We start from the raw sequence: 17,790 nt of genomic DNA, 5'->3' as shown, positions 1-17,790 counted from the left end.
GGTTTTTACTTTAAATATTTTTTAATGCTTTAAAAAAGGTTCCTCTATGCCTATACTTTGTAGAGTCATTAGCATAAAAGAGTAATGTGCTTTGGCAAATGCTTTTTTTTCCCCTACACATAGAGCAGTTACTATAAGGTCATGGACATTCAGATTTTTAATATGATTGTGTTGATTATTTTTCTAATGTTGAACTATCCTTGTTATTAATTCCACTTGATCAAAGTGATTTCTTGAATAAAACATCAAAGTATGTTTAATAAGATTTTAATTAAAATTTTTGAAGCAATGTTTATTGATGATATTGGCCTGTGTTTTATCTTTCCCTGATTTAGGTGTTAGATTTATTTTTGTCTCATAAAAGGATTTTGATAGGCTTCTTTCTTTTTTAATTTTGATGAATAATTTGTGAAATATAGGTATCAACTTTACCCCAAAAGTTTGATAATACTTGCCTGTAAATCTATTAGGACCAGGAGTTTTCCTCTTTAGTAGTTTCTTTACAGCTTGATCTATTTCTTTTGCATAGATTGATTTATTTAATATCTCTATCTGGCTTTCTGAGAGTTTGGGCATTTAATATTTTAAGTTTTTTTCTATTTCTTTTGTGTTCTTGGTTTTATTGTGCATAATATATCCTGTTTATTCTTTTATTTTTTCTGGATTTGGTGTGATTTCACCTTACTTATTTGCTATTTTATTGATTTAATTTTCTGCTCTTTTCTCTTCAATCAGTTAACCTAATTTTAAAACAATTTTGTTAGTCTTCTGAAAGAACCAGGTTTTACTTTGATTCATCATTTCTATGTTTTTTTCCCCAATTTTTCTTTGATTCTTAAAATCTCCTCTTTTGTATTTATTTTAGGTTTGTTAATTTGTTGGTTTTCTACTTTTCAAAAACATGCATTCAGTTCATTAATTCTCTCTTTTTCTGTTTTCTTAAGGTATGTTTGCAAGGACATGATTTTACCTCTCAAGACTGCTTTAGGTGCATTTCAGAAATTTTGGTAGGTTGCTGTATTATATTTTTCTCATAGTCATTAATTGTTTCTGTGAATGACTAATTATTTGAGATTTCATTCTTAAGTCTCCTTTTGGATCTGTATCTTTTTTTTTTTTTTGGTGATCCCTGAACCAATTTCTATTTTTTTGTTGCATTAAGGTCTGAAAAGAATCATTAACTATTTCTGCCTTTTTACATTTGTTTACATCTTTGTATCCTAATATTTCATCAGTTTTGTAAAAAGTAGGTGTGATCCTAAGAATTTCAAAGATGGCATGAAACTTTTAACTCTAGTTTCTCAAGTAATTTGTCAAATTCTATATTTTCCCTTATCTTTCTGTAAGCCTACCTGGAACTGAGAGAGGGATATTGAAGTTGGGCTATGGGTGTGAGTTTTGTTTGCCTGTCTTTGTTATACCAGTATAGCCTAACTCCTAATAGCATGGGCAAAGTTACCAAACTAGCTCAGAATCAGAGAGTGTTAATTCATGGTTTTTATTTTTTTAGTCTTTTAGATTCCAGATACCACAAAAATGGCTAAAGTTGCTTAATCTTTGGTGCCTAATATATGTTTAGAAAGGTTTGACGGGTACTGAATCAGAGAAAATATTTAGTCCTCCATCTTGTTGCTCTCTAGTTATATTTCTTGAGTATTATTTGGCCTCATCCAAATTTTATGTTTTTGCCATCATTTTGGCTGGAAATCTTCTAATTGGTTCAGTTATCATATTTATATAGCTCAGTCCCATATCTACATCCAGCCCTAATATCTCTGTAGAGCTACATTCATGGATCTCCAGCTGCCTCTTGGACATCTTGAAATGAATAGCAGTAAAACCATGAGACAGTTTCTACTCTCAAATATATTTCATTTTAATAATTGCCTTATTAGAGCAGGCACTTAGAGTTTTCTGGTAAACAGTATCTCAACTTGTCACTCCAACTATTTGGGGGATCTAGATCTCATCCTACACTGCTATTCTAAGAGAACAATGGATGGGAAGCAAAGGTAAGAAGAAGGAAAAAAAATAATGGGACTTGAGAAAGGAAATGATTAGTTTTAAGAAGTATATCTTCTAGCTAAAATTCTATGGGAAAACATCAGAATGATTAATAAAATAGGCAAAAAACTGATCAAAATGATGAAAATTAGTAAAAATTTGCAGAAAAAGGACAATCTTTTTACACAAATTCTTCATAGCAAAGAAAATTGAGTCAGAATCTTGTAAGATGAGAGCAGAGATTACAATGAGTTGAGCAACTAATAATGAAAAATAATGGAAGGATTCCAAGGAGTTCAAAAATGTTTCAGAAGGATGATGAAAGCAAAAAGTGAAAATCTAAAAGAAATAAGGACAAAAATTAGATGTGTTAAGGTAGAAACCAACAAATATAGTGGGAGACTATAGTATTTATGAGAGAGAAAAAGAGAGAGAAAGAAATAAGAGAAAGAGAGAGAGAATGAGAGTGAGAGTGAGAGAGAAAGAGAGAGAGAGAGAGAGAAAGAGAGAGAGAGAGAAGTATGCTGCACTATAACTTTTTTTGTGTGCAAGAAAGTGACAGAATTGGTGAGTCAGTCAAGCATCTATTAAGTGCCTCCTACATGCCAGGCACTCTGCTAAGCACTGGGGATACAAAGAAAGGCAAAAGAAAACCCCTGATCTCACAGTTAAAGGTGGTATAAAACATGAAAGTGACTATGTACAAACACAATATATACAGGATAAATTTGAGATAATCAAAAGAATTAGCACTAGCATAAGTGAGTTTAAGAAAAACTTTTTATAAAAGAAGAAATTTTAATTGAGACTTGAAAGAAACCCAGAGATGGAGACAAACAAGGAGAGAGTTCAATGTGTGGAGGACAGACTGTGAAAATGCTTAGAATCAGGAGATAGAGCATATTCAAAAAACAGCGAGGAGGCCAATATCACAGTATGGGAGGGAGAAAGTGTAGGAAGTCTGGAAAGGTTAGGAGAGAGTGATATAAAAATCATTGAATATGAGATAGGATTATATATTTAATGTTGTAATTGATATGGAGTTACTGGATTTTATAGTGACATACACTTTAGGGGGTCAGACCTACACTTTAGGAGGATCAACTTGAAATCTTAGTGAAGACTGGACAGAAGTAAAGATAGAATTAAAACAAAGAGAACAACTAGTAGGCTATTGCAATGACCCAGGTATGAGGTAATGATGACCTACACAAGTCAGAGGTAAGAAACTGTCAGAGGAGAGAAGGGTGCATATATAAGATGTTACAAAGGTAACATCACTAGGACTTAGAGCAGCAGATTGATAATGGTAATGAAAGAGATTAAGGCATTGAAGATGATTACCCAAGTTGTAAGTGTGGGTGACTGGGTGGTACCCTCAACAATAATAGAGAAAATCAGAAGGGAAGGGGACTTGGGGTGAAAGAGGAAGAAAATTCAATTTAATGCTATGAACATGAGCAGATAAATCATTAGGGAAAATTTTAATAACAGAAAGGAAGATGGATTCCAGGACATCTAAATGACTTCAAACATCTCTAAATAAATATTGCAAAATAAAGAAAGACAAATCAACATCTGATTAGGCAAAGGACACTGTAGGTTGTAAAAAAAAAACCTTGGAATCTCGATGGGATGTTCCCAAATGAGGAACAGCTGGTGGCACAAAGGATAGAAGAATGACCCTGGAGTTAGGAAGACCTGAGTTCAAATCCACTCTTAGATACTTACTAGCTACATGGCCCTGGGTTTACCACTTAACCAGTGTTTGCCTCAGTCTCCTCAACTGTAAAATGGGATCATAGTGGATCTATCTTGTAGGGTTGTTGTGGAGATAAAATAAAAGCATTTAGTACAATTCTTCACATGAAGCAGTCCTACATGAATGGTTATTTCCTTCCCTCTCCCAAATGATTCAGGAGAGAAATAAAAAGGCAAAAAAGCAAAATTCACGACCTGCACAACAGAAATAATCAGTAGAACAGGAAAAAAACCTTGAATCTACATTGGCTAGTTTCACCAAAGAAGTAAAATAGAGAATGACTGACTGAGAACCAAAGGGCAGTGCGGAAGAAGAAAAGCAAAACGTAATAACATGAAAAGAAACAGAGCATGACAAGTTGAAAAACTCAAATATCACCATACAAGAAAACTGCTTAGAACTTTCAAACACAGAAAAAGAATGACAATTAAAATGAATATAAATGCAATATTTATTCAGAATATTTTTTAGCTCAGTTAGCTATCCTGGAAGCCACCTTCCTTTATGTTATTAAAAACATCCTTGCTGATTGGTCTGCTTACGCTCATGGTATTAAATTGAACTTTCCTCCTCTTTTACCCCAAGCATTCCTCCCTTCTGAATATTGTTGTGGATTGTTGTGTTGTTGTCGGGAAAACAACAATCTCATGTTGCAAGTTCCAAGAAACACAGTGGTTAAGTTATCTATGCCAATGACAAAGAATAAATTCTGTACCCAGAAGAAAGACTTGCAAATATAATGGGAAGGAAATTTGAATAACATCAGAAGTCACTGAAGAGAATGGAATAACGTTTTTTGTTTGAAGAAGTAAAAGAACTGAAAATACAACCCAAGGTCACAAACCTGCAAACTTGAGCTTAATGATGCTTACAAAGATAGATATTCAATAAAAGAGAGGCACATAAAGCATTTTTACAAAAAATAGCAGACCTAAACAGATTATTTGTTTTGCAAACGTTCCAAACAACAGAAAATTAAAGGAAAGGTAAACAAAGATAGTAACAAAAGAAGGCAGAAGTAATGAAATAAATTAGCCTAGGAAAAAGACAAGGAAAAAAAAGGTAGAAAATGAAAGACACCCATAGGAACTAAAATAACGGCAGCAACAACAACCACAATAGAGGGACCATTAAGAGATTTATTTTTCAGGATACATAGGGAGACATGCATGGATGCAAATGGAACATAAATAAAAGAAGCAATGGTGGAGAAACAGGCTTGAAACATGATAAACTAAAACTGACAACAGCAAACCCATTATTATTTTTATTATTAGTTATACAAAACTGCAGAATGGGAATACACATTAAAAGAAAGTAGAGGAGAAATAAGAAAGAGGGGCATTGTGTAATACCCTCTAAGTGAATGCTAAAAATTAAGGGAAAATAGCTCCTTTATTCTCTCTGGAAGAAAAGGGGTAATAGGGAAGGATTGTAAAGGAGAAACATCCATTCGGCAGGTATAGGGAGTCTTCTCGAACCACCTTCCCATGAGGAGAGAGAAATATTTTACAATGGGAGGTAAGGACCTTACAATGGCTACAGTTTTCAAGAATTTCCTGCTTATACAGAACACTCCCTTTGAGAGATTGCTTTGACTCCATGGGCAGCATATTGTCATAGGATAAGTGGAATCAGATCTACTGGGACCACCTGATATTCAGAAGGTTGGAAAGACATGGATGTAGAGAAAAAATTAATGGAAAATGAGGGACCAGAATAGTCATGGGGATGGTGAAGGGTAAAAATAGACCACAAGAAAATTTCTATATGGCGACATTTCTGTACTCTATCTCTTGTAAGAATGATATTTCTAAGTGAGAGGCATAAACAAATAAAGAGGGGAAAAACTATAAGACAATAACACATATTTATCAGAAGGATCTCAAAATAGGTATCTCAGAAGTTTTACTTCCATGAAGAATATGGGTGATAATGAAAGGGAAGAGGATTAATGAAGAGGATGAGGAAAGAATTTCTTTTGAGAAAAAAATGCAAAAGTGAAAAAATAAGCAAAAAATAGTTGAAGGGGATTTAAGGAGGAAGAGGTTCATTACTATTTAACTGAGAAAGAAAAAGGAAGGGAAGAATTAGTTAACAAGATAAAAAGAATGAAGAAAAAGGAAGTAATAAATTAAGTAAAGATTCAAAATTAGAGAATGAGATAACAAATGGGGGGGCTTAGTAAAAAGGGGAAAGATATTATGGGAATAAGTTTGCCTTAAAGAAGGTTAAGCAAAAATAGCTTGAAGAGATGAAGTACTGTATTAGAAGAGAAAGAACAAAAAAAAATTCTTATTTTGGGAAAAAAAACCAATATTAGAGAAAATGGAATAAAATATAAATATGAATAAAAATCCTATAAAATGAGTGAGATAGATTAAATCAATAAAACTTTCCAATCTGCTGCTTAAAAGAAACACACCTAAAATCAAAGACGTATAGGTAATAACTTTTGCATGATTTCTTCCTTATAACGGGTATCATGTTGTTTACTTTCTCAATGAGCTGGGGAGGGATGGGAGAGAGAAAAAGAATTTGAAACTAAAAATAAAAATAAAACATCCAAAATGAATCCCAACATTTTTCATAAATTATGATACTCATTTCTGTAAACACCTCCAGAATCATAGGAATAAATAAACCTATCCTTAATATGATGAGTAGTATGTAGCTGAAACCAAGAGCCAGATTGACATGAAGATAAGTAGATGTCTTTCTACTCAGAACAGGGGTAAAGCAAGAATTTTCATTTTCATAGTTGCTATCTGTTATAGTGCTAGAAATATTAACTATGAAATTGAGACAAAAAATAGTTGAGAAAATAATCATCATCAAATAGAAAAATAAATTGATCACCTTTTCATCTCCAGAGATGCAAATACAAATTAGCTAAAATAATAATTTCAGCAAAGTTTCAGGATCCACTTAATGATGGAATGGTGTTTAACAGCAACATAAGGCAGTCCTGGCTCCAGAGTTTTTTTTGCTTTTGGGTGAGACAATCGGAGTTAAGTGACTTGCCCAAGGTCACACAGCTAGTAAGTGTCGAGTGTCTGAGGCCGGATTTGAACTCAGGTCCTCCTGATTCCAAGGCTGGAGCTCTATCTACTGTGCCACCTAGCTGCCCCCTGGTTCCAGGATTTTTAAAGAATGTTTTCACCCTAGAAATTTATTCTTTTTCTTCACTTATTTGTGAAGGAGAGAGATTATTTTTCATTAGTTTATGGGGAATTCAGATAGATTTTTTGGCATTATTTTCATGTTAGTTATGTTTTATTATTCCATTCAATTATCAATAATGCTTTATTTAAGGAGGGATATCAGGACAGACACCTACCAAATGTGAATATAAAGTACACTCAATATTTCTATTCATAATAGTAACAATTCATTTATATATATATATATATTCAATATTTAAAAATAATTTATTAAGCACCTCCTGTGAATGAGATACTATGCTAGTCAGTGGGGATGTGAAAACAAAATGATGTTATCATGTATATTAATGGATTTCCTTCCTGAATTTTTGAAAATGGAATAAAGAAATTGAAGCTGATGGACACTGAATAGTTTGGGTTATGAAGCTGGTTGGACTTGAAATTCACAATTGAGCCTCTCTCTGGCACTGCATATAAAAGTTACCATTTCTTGTCATACCGCTTTGTCTTTAAACAAGAGTAGAAAGCAGGCTGTGGAGTTTTCACATCAGCATATCAGCCCTGTCTCCCATATATCTGGTATATAAGTCATAAACACTACTACAGAATACTGGCATTTTATGCACTTGCAAGAGGATACAACTATGAATCTAACTAGTATTGTAGAAAATGCAGTAGATTGAACAAGGAATTCTGGGTCTCAATATTAGCCCCACATATTTAACATCTGTGTTACCCAGAGTAATGCATCTTCAGAGCATCAGTTTCCTCACCTAATATTGGGGGTGAACTGAGTGATCTCCGGTATCTTTTTCAGTTGCCTCATTCTGCTAATTTTAATTTTAAGATATAATTGTCCACCAGCATTACGAATGGCTGAGAGAATTCACTTATGTGGAAATTAATTTCTGTATCTTATGTTCATTAAGCGTAAAACTATTTGACTAATAATAAAAATGTATTATTCAAAGGAACTTGTCATTTATGAAGTTGTCTTATGAAATTTAAGTAGCTCCAGAGACTGGGCAAAGAGATAGATGATTTGACAATGATTGAATATTAACATATACTGATGGGGGTACTAGAAGGCAAATAAATATGCACACATCATATATTATATGTTATTACAGGCATACTTCATTTTATTGTGGTTCACTTAATTGCATTTCATAGATATTATATATATATATATATATATTTTTTTTTTTTTTACAAATTGAAGGTTTGTGGCAACACTGCATTGAACAAATCTATCAATACCATTTTTCCAATAGTATGTGCTCACATCATGGCTTTGTGTCACATTTTGGTAATTTCCATAGTATTTCAAACTTTTAAATTATTATTATATCTGTTATGCTAATTTGTGATTACTGATTTTTGATATTACTGTTGTAATTGTTTTGGGGTACCATGAACCACATCCATGTGACTGCAGACTTATTGATAAATGTTGTACGTGTTCTGACTGCTCCACTGACTTTCCGTTCTCTAGTCTCTTCCCCTGTCTTTGGGCCTCCCTAAGCACAGAGATGCAACAACATTGAGATTAGGCCAATTAATTAGGCCTCTAAGTGTTCAAGTGAAAGAAAGAGTCAAACGATGCAGAAACTTTCATTTTTATTTTCTTTTAAGAAATTGTCACGCCCACCCAATCTTCAGCAACCACCCCACTGATCAGTCTGCAACCATCAATATCAAGGTAAGACTCTCCACTAGCAAAAATATTATGATTTCCTAAAAGCTCAGATGATGGTTAGAATTTTTAAACCATAAAGCATTTTTAATTATGTACTTTTAAAAAAAAGGTATGTATTTTTTAAGATATAATATTGTTGCACACTTAATAGACTATAGTATAATGTAAACATAACTTTATATGCCCTGGGAAATCAAAAAATTCATGAGTCACTTTATTGCAATATTCACTTTATTGCTGTGGTTTACACAATATCTCCAAGGTATGCCCATAAATATATATTGCATATCATGTCTAATATATAATGTTATATTTATTATATTATGTTGTGTATACATATCTTTAACATTATCCTGGATTTTCCAGTCTCCCTCATCCTACATATCCAACTCATTGAATAATCTCCAAAGTAATTTTCCTTAAACAGGGATATGACCACCTGTGAGTAGTGATCATTCATTATTCAATAAACTCTTCCATTTCTCTATAGCCTCTAAGATAAAATGTAAAGTCTTCCACTTAGATATAAGCCTTTAACAACATGTCCCTAATCTATCTTTTCATTTTTACTTGACTTTAACTCCCCCATTCACATTCTGTGAGCCAGCTAAATTTGATGATCTTATTCATGTTTAAGGAAAATTACCTTGTCTTAAATATTTAGGATCAATTAAATGTTGAGAAATTTGTTTCAGGGAGGGCAATCAGTAGGCTACTATAAAAATCTAGGTGAGAGGTGCTAAGGACTTGAATCAAAGTAGAGGGTGAGTGAAGAGAGTCATTCTCATGTAAGAGTAGTGAAGGGAGAATTAGCCAGATTTTTCAACTGATTGGATATGTGGGGAGAAAGACAATGAGAAATCCAGGAGAAATTCACTTTCTCTCTATTCCTCACATACAGTACTACTATCTCCTTTCTCCGTGCCTTCACATTGGCTATCCATTATACCTGGAATACAGTCCCTCCATACTTCTATTTCATGGAGACCTCTCTTCCTTTAAGATGAAGCTACCAATCAGACTATCAAAGGGATATTTAGAAAAGTCAATAAAATAATAATCAAATTTATTTGGAGAAACAAATGATCTAGAATATCAAGGAAGATAAAGAAAAAAGTACAATAGAAGGGAAATAGCACTTTCAGATCTCAAACTGTAATATAGATCAGCATTTACCAAAACTTTTTGTTCTTGGTTAACAAACAAACAAAAAAATCAACAGAACACACTAGATAAAGGAGAATCAGAAAAAAATGAAACTCAGTAATCCAGTATTCAATAAACCTCCAAACATAAATTTCTCAGGAAAGGACTTCATATTTGACAAAAATAAACCACTGGGAAAACTGGAAAACAGTCTTAGAGACGCCATATTATTATGCCATATTAACCATGGATAATGGATCTTGCTATTCAAGATTGTAACATAAAAGATATAGAAGAGGAGTGAATCGTGTAACTTTCACAGGTATGGGTAGGAGATGTATTCCTAACCAGAGGATAGAGACAATTACAAAATTAAAAATAAAAGAGATAATTTAACTACATGAAATTGAAAAGCACAAACAAAATATATCTTACACAAGATAGGAAGGGATCAAATAAGAATAATTTCATATCAAATTTCTCAGTTAAAGTATTGGTATCTAAGATACATACATCATGTTGAATTTAAGATCTTCAGTAGTAGTTTACAGATGTGAGACTGGAGGTCAGTCAGCAGAGAGGGCAGGGCTAGATAAGTTGATGTGAAAATCATTAGCATAGAAATGATAAATGAATCTAAGAGTTAGAGTTGGAAACAACCTTACATTCATCTAATCTGTTTTCCTCTTTGTGTAGATGTGACAGGTGTGAATGGTAGAGTGCACCAGCTGGTACTGCCTCCTTGTTACTCCTTTGATTCTAGAAAAGGTGGGGTCTTTAACCTCTTGGGATTGACTCTCTTCTTCCATGGAATCAGTTCAGAGAATGATGACTTTGGTCACCACCTTCTCCTTTTCTCAGAGTTGAGATTTAGTGAATTGTACTTTGTTACAAAAAATAGTGAAGCAATATAATGGTCCTTATTTCCATGTTGCTCCTTTTTCTACTATAGAGTGTATATCAGATGAAAATTATTAATAAATTTATAATAGCTCAGAGATCCTAATGTTAGAAAAATTCCCAACATTTTGAGAGAGATTTTATTCCTTTGTAAATTTTATGCATTTCCAGCTAACTCCTGGTTGTTCCTCTTCTTCTTTCTCCTCATTGCTCTGTGTTCTTATTCTTTTTCCTTGTTCTTTTCTCCTCCTCATTCTTCTTCTTCTTGTTCTTCTTCTTCTTCTTCTTCTTTTTTCCTCTTCCTCCTCCTCCTCCTCCTTTTTCTCTTCTTGATCTCAGCCCCTTTTTCTCAGTCCTCTCCATTAAAACCTTTATATCCTTTTTTCAAAATAACTGGGATTAAAGATCATAATAAACCAAATCTCTTGGGGCTGCCCAAGAGTGTTGGCTGTGAAGTATAAAACCCAGAATGCCATTCAGTTTGCAAATCCTTTTATACACAGAAGAAACTTAAATTCAAACAGATTAAATTCTTTGCCCAATATCACACACATAATAAGATTCCAAGACAGTATTTAATCTAGTGCTCTTTTCATCATATCTTGTTATAGTTATTCTTTTCTTTTATTAATAATGTTAACTCATTTATATAGCACTTTAAAATGACAAAACACTGTCCTTGTAACATTGCATGATAGGTAGTTCATGCATTATTATTTTCAAATTGGGAAAACAACATGCCTAGGGTGATACATGTATAAATATATGCATTATGCACATATATGTATTGAATGTAAGAAGTAATATAGGTAAAATAATATGATCAATTCCCATTTTCAATTATGTCCTACTGATCCTGAAGGTCACCCTATCATTTGATAAAATAGGTAATATATCCAATCAGATAGTAATATAATAACATGCATTTTATAGCACTCTTAAGGTTTGCAAAGTGCTTTAAATATATTATCTCATTTGATATTATTTTATATCATATACATGCTCATTTGCCTACATATTATGGAGAGAGTAAGTCTTAGGGCAAAGAGGACATGGGTTCATATTCCTGTGACACTGCCTTTGTGAGAAGTACAAACCCTTCATCTCTGGGTCTGAGTAGTCTCATTGGTAAAATGCGATTCTTGATCTATGTGCTCTCTAACGTTTCTTCCAATCCTAAATTTGTCATCCATGAACTCGTCAAGCAACTTTTGTGATTATCCAAAGGAATGTGAGGTAGAGTCTTAAACTAAACCAGAGTTCTTGACAAGAAATCTTTGCTGCCAGAGCTAGGTTCTGAAACATGAGCTTATGAGTCACATAACAACCCAAAAGTCAAATGAAATTTAAAAAAAAGTAATTGGCAACTTTTAGACTTTATTTGTGATATCATGTCTAATAATAAGTAAATGCTACGTAGTATATCATACACATATAATATAACCATAAATAATGATTCATGATGATATCTCATAATAATTCATTAATAATATGAATATAATGATATGAATCATAACTAAATCATTTCAATAGAGTGTCATAAGAAATGGAAGAAGTGCCAAGGTCCAAATTTTGTTTTTCCATGTTACTTTCAACCACTTATTTATGATGCACTCTCTCTCCACAAATATAAACTAAAACACATACACAAATACATAAATGAGTGTACATGTGTCTGAATATATCACAGATTGTATTTCTATCTATGTCTTCCTATTTCCATACTTATTGCTATTTGTATCTTGGAGATGATAGAGAGCCACTGGAATTTATCGAGTAGGAAGGTGTTATGATCAGACTTGCACTTTAGCAAAGTTACTTTATCAACTGAGTGGAGGATGGACTGGAGTGGGGAGAGACATGTAGCAGGCAGACCAACCGTCAGACTCTTACAACTGTCCAGAAGGGAGACAACGAGAGCCTGTATTTGGGTGGTGACACAGACAGAAGAAAGAAGAAAGTACTTATGGGAGATATAACAAAGGCAAAATCAACAAACCTTGGCAACAGATTGGTTGTGAGGAGTGAGAGAGAATGAAGAGTTGAGGAGGATTCGTAGGTCCTGAGCCTGAGGTACTGGGAGGATGGTGGTATCCTCAAGAACAACAGGGAAGTTAGGAAGAGAGGAAGATTTGCAGCAGGAAAAACGATGAGTTCAGTTTTCATATGGTGAATTTAAGATTTCTAAATGGCATCTAGTTCAAGATATCCAAAAAAAAGACTGCTAATGAAAATTGGAAGTAGCAGATTTGAGAATCATCATCATAGACATGATAATTGAATCCATGTAAACAAATGTGATTACCAAGTGAAATAGTATAAAAGGAGAAAAAAGTAGGCCTGGGGCAGAGCCTCCTGGGGGAGGCAGTGCATAGTTAGTAGGTGTGACCTCTACTACGATCCAGAAAAAGAAACAAAAGAGTGGTCAGACCTAGATTACATCATTACAGGGAACTCACAAATTAGGAGACTATCACTAAAAATGCATTTGGCGACTCCTCTACAACTTACAGTCATAGAAATATGCCTAGAGTACAGCTGGGGAACCTGTGACCCCTGAATTCAGTCAAAGGGCTGCATTTGAGGTGCAAGAGGGCCACACGTGACCTCAAGGCTGCAGGTTCCTCATTCCTGGTACAGAGATCTTAAAGCTTTTGTCCAAGTCACCCAGTTTGTGTTAAAAAGGACTTAAATAGTGTGTCATAGCAGAGTGCCTGGAACATAGTAACCAGTTAGTAAATACTTAGTGACATTTTCATTTTTGGTTCAAAGGCTATATCCATGTACATATATATTTTATATTCACTTATATTTATATTCGTGCTTCTCTATTTCTCTCATGATTTTCAAGATGTCTTCTTTTGTATTGTTTTAAGGTAACCACTTGGTTTTCTATTTTCTTCTTACTTTTTCTATTTTGTTACGTGTAAATTTTCCGAGACATCAAATTTCCTCTAGGGACTGCTTTAGCTGCATTCTATATATTTTGGAATGCTCCATCATTGTTATCATTCTCTTTAAAAGCAACACTTGCCAACTACTATTTATTAACATTTTATTTATTATTTAATCATTTATTTTTATTAAGTAATTATCAAAATAAATTTATCATTTATTAATTATTTTCCATGATTTGTTCTTAGATCCATTAATTATTTAAGATGTAGTTACTTTTTCTTCATTTATATAGGCATCTTTTGTTCACATTTCCTTTATTAGTCACTTTTTATTCATGTGATGATCTATAAATAATGTGTTTATTATGTCTTTTAAAATTTGTTCAGGATTTCTTTATGTCCTATCACGTGATCAGTTTTTTTGTTGTATGTGTGAAACTAATGTAATATGCCAAAAATATGAACATTGCCTAATATTCCAATTCCCATTAAAGAATTGCCATAGAAAGGTCAAATCTAATTCCCCTGACAATGTATTTGGCTTTTTTTTTTTCATTTGCCTTTCTGTTGTGTTTATCAAATTCTTAGAGGAGAATGCTGAATTTTCCTCCAATAGTGTGTTACGATGTATGGTTTTTTCTCAATTTGCCTAGTTTTTAAAAAGAATTTATTCTCTTAGCTATTTTGTCCAAACACATTTAAAAATAATTATTTCTTATGTATTCAACATAAAGTCATTTCCTTATTTTTAAATTGGTTTTTATTGTTGCTCTGTCTGAAAGTATAAAAACAACTCATCCCTTTTTAAATGCTGACTGAAGAAAAAATAAATTTTATTCTCATTTTCCCTCTTTCTATTTAAATCAATTTCTTATATGCAGAAAAACTCTTCACATTTAGGGTTATAATTCTTTTCTTCCATGAAATCCTTAAATACCTTTCCTCTCCTCCTCTTTTCTTCCACTTATTGTCTGCGGTTTGTTTTACTTACATTAATCTAATGCTGGTCTACTCCTAGGACCCTGCCCATATCAAAATTCCTTTAGTTTTTCTTTTTTTTAAACCCCTTTCCAGCTCATTTATGAATGTGATAATAAAGCTTCCTGTCCCCACTTCATCCCTTCTTTTAATTTCAATGCCAGACTGTAATTTTATTTCTAAGAAATATTGTTTTCATTCTAATTCTTTAACTTTAATCCTTTCTGCTTCTGTCTAGAGGATTCTATCCTCTAGAATCTAATCTCCCTTTCCTTATTCTTAAAGTGGTTCTCATGTGAATTAAGGCTTCCAGAGGACTTAACGAAAATTTTTTCCTAACTATCCCATCTGTTATTGTAATTAGTTTTTTTCTTAACCAGGCCTCTTCCTTACCCTCAAAAACAAAAACAAAAACATCTCAAGAATCTCAAAGAAAGTAGCAATGTACCGGGGTAATGCTCAGTAACCCAAATCAGGAGTCCTCTTTTATTCTTGTTAATTTTTCTCATATGATATCCCTTTTGATTCTCTTTCTTTTCAGACTATGTTCCTTTATTGATCCTTCTCAGAGTTGTGTATACCAACTCCATCCTCTCCCAATTGGGAGGTAGCGCCTAGAAGCATGATCTTAGCTTGGAGAAACTGTTCTGTTGAAATCTTCAAAGCCTATCAAAATCTCTCTCTCACACACACCTTTATAGGATATCTTTGCCACCAGAGGATTCTCTTTCTCTGGTGATGTCCAGCTTCCTCTCTTCCCACTGTAATCTCTGAAGTGTTATATCACCATTTTCCTTCAATATTTTATCAATATTTCATACTTGCTGTCCATTTTCCTGCTTTACCATATGAAATAATTGTAACCAGCACTATATTTCTGTACCACTCTCTTAACAATCTTTTCCTCGTGTATTCCACACTCCTCTACAGTTGCATGATTTCTTTCATCTTGAACCCAAAAGACTTTTCATATTCCTAGGCCTCAATGTGCTCTGAGAACAAGTGTCTTCCAGGTCACTGCCAAGGAGCTAATTACAAAAGTCAGTACTTAAAACTACAGCTATCCATAAGGGTATGGTAGTGACAACATCCAAGATAACACAGGGGTGTGGTAGCTCCAGAACCAGCAGGTTGATATTAGATTTTCAACCAGGTTTTTTTGCTTGTTGTGGTTGTTTTTGTAGTATTATTGGAGCTGTGAATTACTCCAACCATTCTGGAAAGCAATTTGGAATCATGCAAATAATACTCCATACTATCTGACACAGACATTCCTGTGCTTAAGGAGGTCAACAATAATAAGAAAGATTCTATGTACAACCCAATATTTATAGTAGTTCTTTTCATGTTAGCAAAAAAAGGGAAACAAAGCAGATGTCCATTGATTAAAGAATGACTAAACAAATTTTGTACGTAAATTTTATGGAGTAACAGTGAACATGATGAATAAAAAAATAGCATGGGAAACTTCCAGCAACTGATAGAAGATAAAGTCAGCAGAGCCAGGAAAGCAATATAGAACACGACTACAATGATAGAAATGGAAAGAACAATCACAACAAAAAAATTTGTATCAGAACATTATGAAATTTTCAAGATTGTTTGGTCCCAGAGAAGAGATATGAGAAGGCATTTCCTCCTGCTCCTTTGCAATGCTCAGGGCACATAGATATGAAACATTCCATATGATGCCAGATATTTCAATTTTTTTCTTATGGAGTTTTTTTCTTATTAATCTTTTTTGTCTTTTATAAAAACATTTGTTATAAGAGATGGCTCTGTGGAAGGGGGAGGAGAGGAGATACTGGGGCAAATCTAGGCAATATAAAAACAAAAAATATCAATGAGAAAAAATGTCTTGTGATAGAGTTTTTCAATTTATTTCCTGTTTGATATTTTTGCTGCAATCAGAGTACTTTTCTTGTTTATTTGGGGTAGTCAGGAAAGAGCTGTGCCCTAGTTACATCTCATTATGCCATTTTCCACCATCCACATTTATTGTCCATCCTCCTCCCTTCCCACCCACCCCCATATGACTGACATTGCAGTAGGCTTGTCAATATTTTATATAGTATGGATGAGATTGAGGAACTCAAGTTTGCCATTTATAGGAGATGGAGTGTACTAATAAAGATAAACACAAGAGTATGGGGTGATTGAGAGTGTGTCTGAGGTACTCTCAAAAAAATTCTGGAAGAGTAATTATATTATAATTGACAGGGCTGGAGATGATCATCTTTTGTGTTTTTATCCCTCTTATAGTGTATGATTTGTTAAACTAGCAGGTATCTGCAAGAACTCCCATTATATGAAGCATATCTCTAGCTTTTTCTGTCCTAAGATTTGAGGATTCCATTTTCAGTAAAAAATAAAACTCTCTCTGTCTCTCTCTCTCCCCTCTCCTTCTCTCTCTGTCTGTGTCTCTCCTCCTCCCTCATTGCTGACTCTGTCTGTCTCTGTCTCTCCTTGTCTCTCTGTCTCTCTCAACCTGTCTCTCTTTTTCACTCTCTCAGAGAAAACAAAGGTAGAAAGGAAAGTCTTTCTGAAGGTTGTTACTTGAATACTCCAAGGAATTTTTGATTTCTCTCTATTAATAAGAAATGCTTAGCATTTAGTAAAGTTCCTGTCACACAGCAGGTGCTTCATAAATGTTTGTTAATTGATTGATTAAAGTGATAAAATGAACCAGAGGGAAATAGAGGAAACAACAGCCACTAGGGGAAATCTCTAATGAACTGGAAAGGCCAATTCAGTCATGAAAAATCAAAGAAGGGACTACTGAAATATGTAATTACCTTTTCTGCATAACCCTTCCCTATTTTCTGCCGTCCTTTCATCTACACCTTGTCTCCTCTTAATCACCACTGTCCTGGGCTGCTGGATTTAGCCCCACAAAAAGGGAACAAATTGAGGGCTAGTGCAATTCCTTTGACTTCAAAGAATTTTTCTTCAAATGAAAAAATGAATCAATCAAGTTCTCTCACCCATTTGAATTTCTTAATTTGATTGCAAATGCTTCTTCAAGTGAGTTAGTCTGTGATAAATCAGTAACCACACTAGATAAGAAAAAAGAAAAACACAAAACTTCTATATCCAAATGAGATTTATTGAAGCGTATTCTGTAAAGCTGACCAAAGATTCAGGTGGGGTAGAGAAGCACATCTGAAAATCTTTGTCTGCATCCATGGTAGTGTGTGTGTGTGTGTGTGTGTGTGTGTGTGTGTGTGTGTGTGTGTGTGT

The sequence above is a fragment of the Vombatus ursinus genome, unplaced genomic scaffold (genome assembly GCF_900497805.2).
Source record: "Vombatus ursinus unplaced genomic scaffold, bare-nosed wombat genome assembly UNPS02014821.1, whole genome shotgun sequence".
In the NCBI taxonomy this organism is placed as follows: domain Eukaryota; kingdom Metazoa; phylum Chordata; class Mammalia; order Diprotodontia; family Vombatidae; genus Vombatus; species Vombatus ursinus.
Note: the sequence above shows the minus strand (reverse complement) of the source record.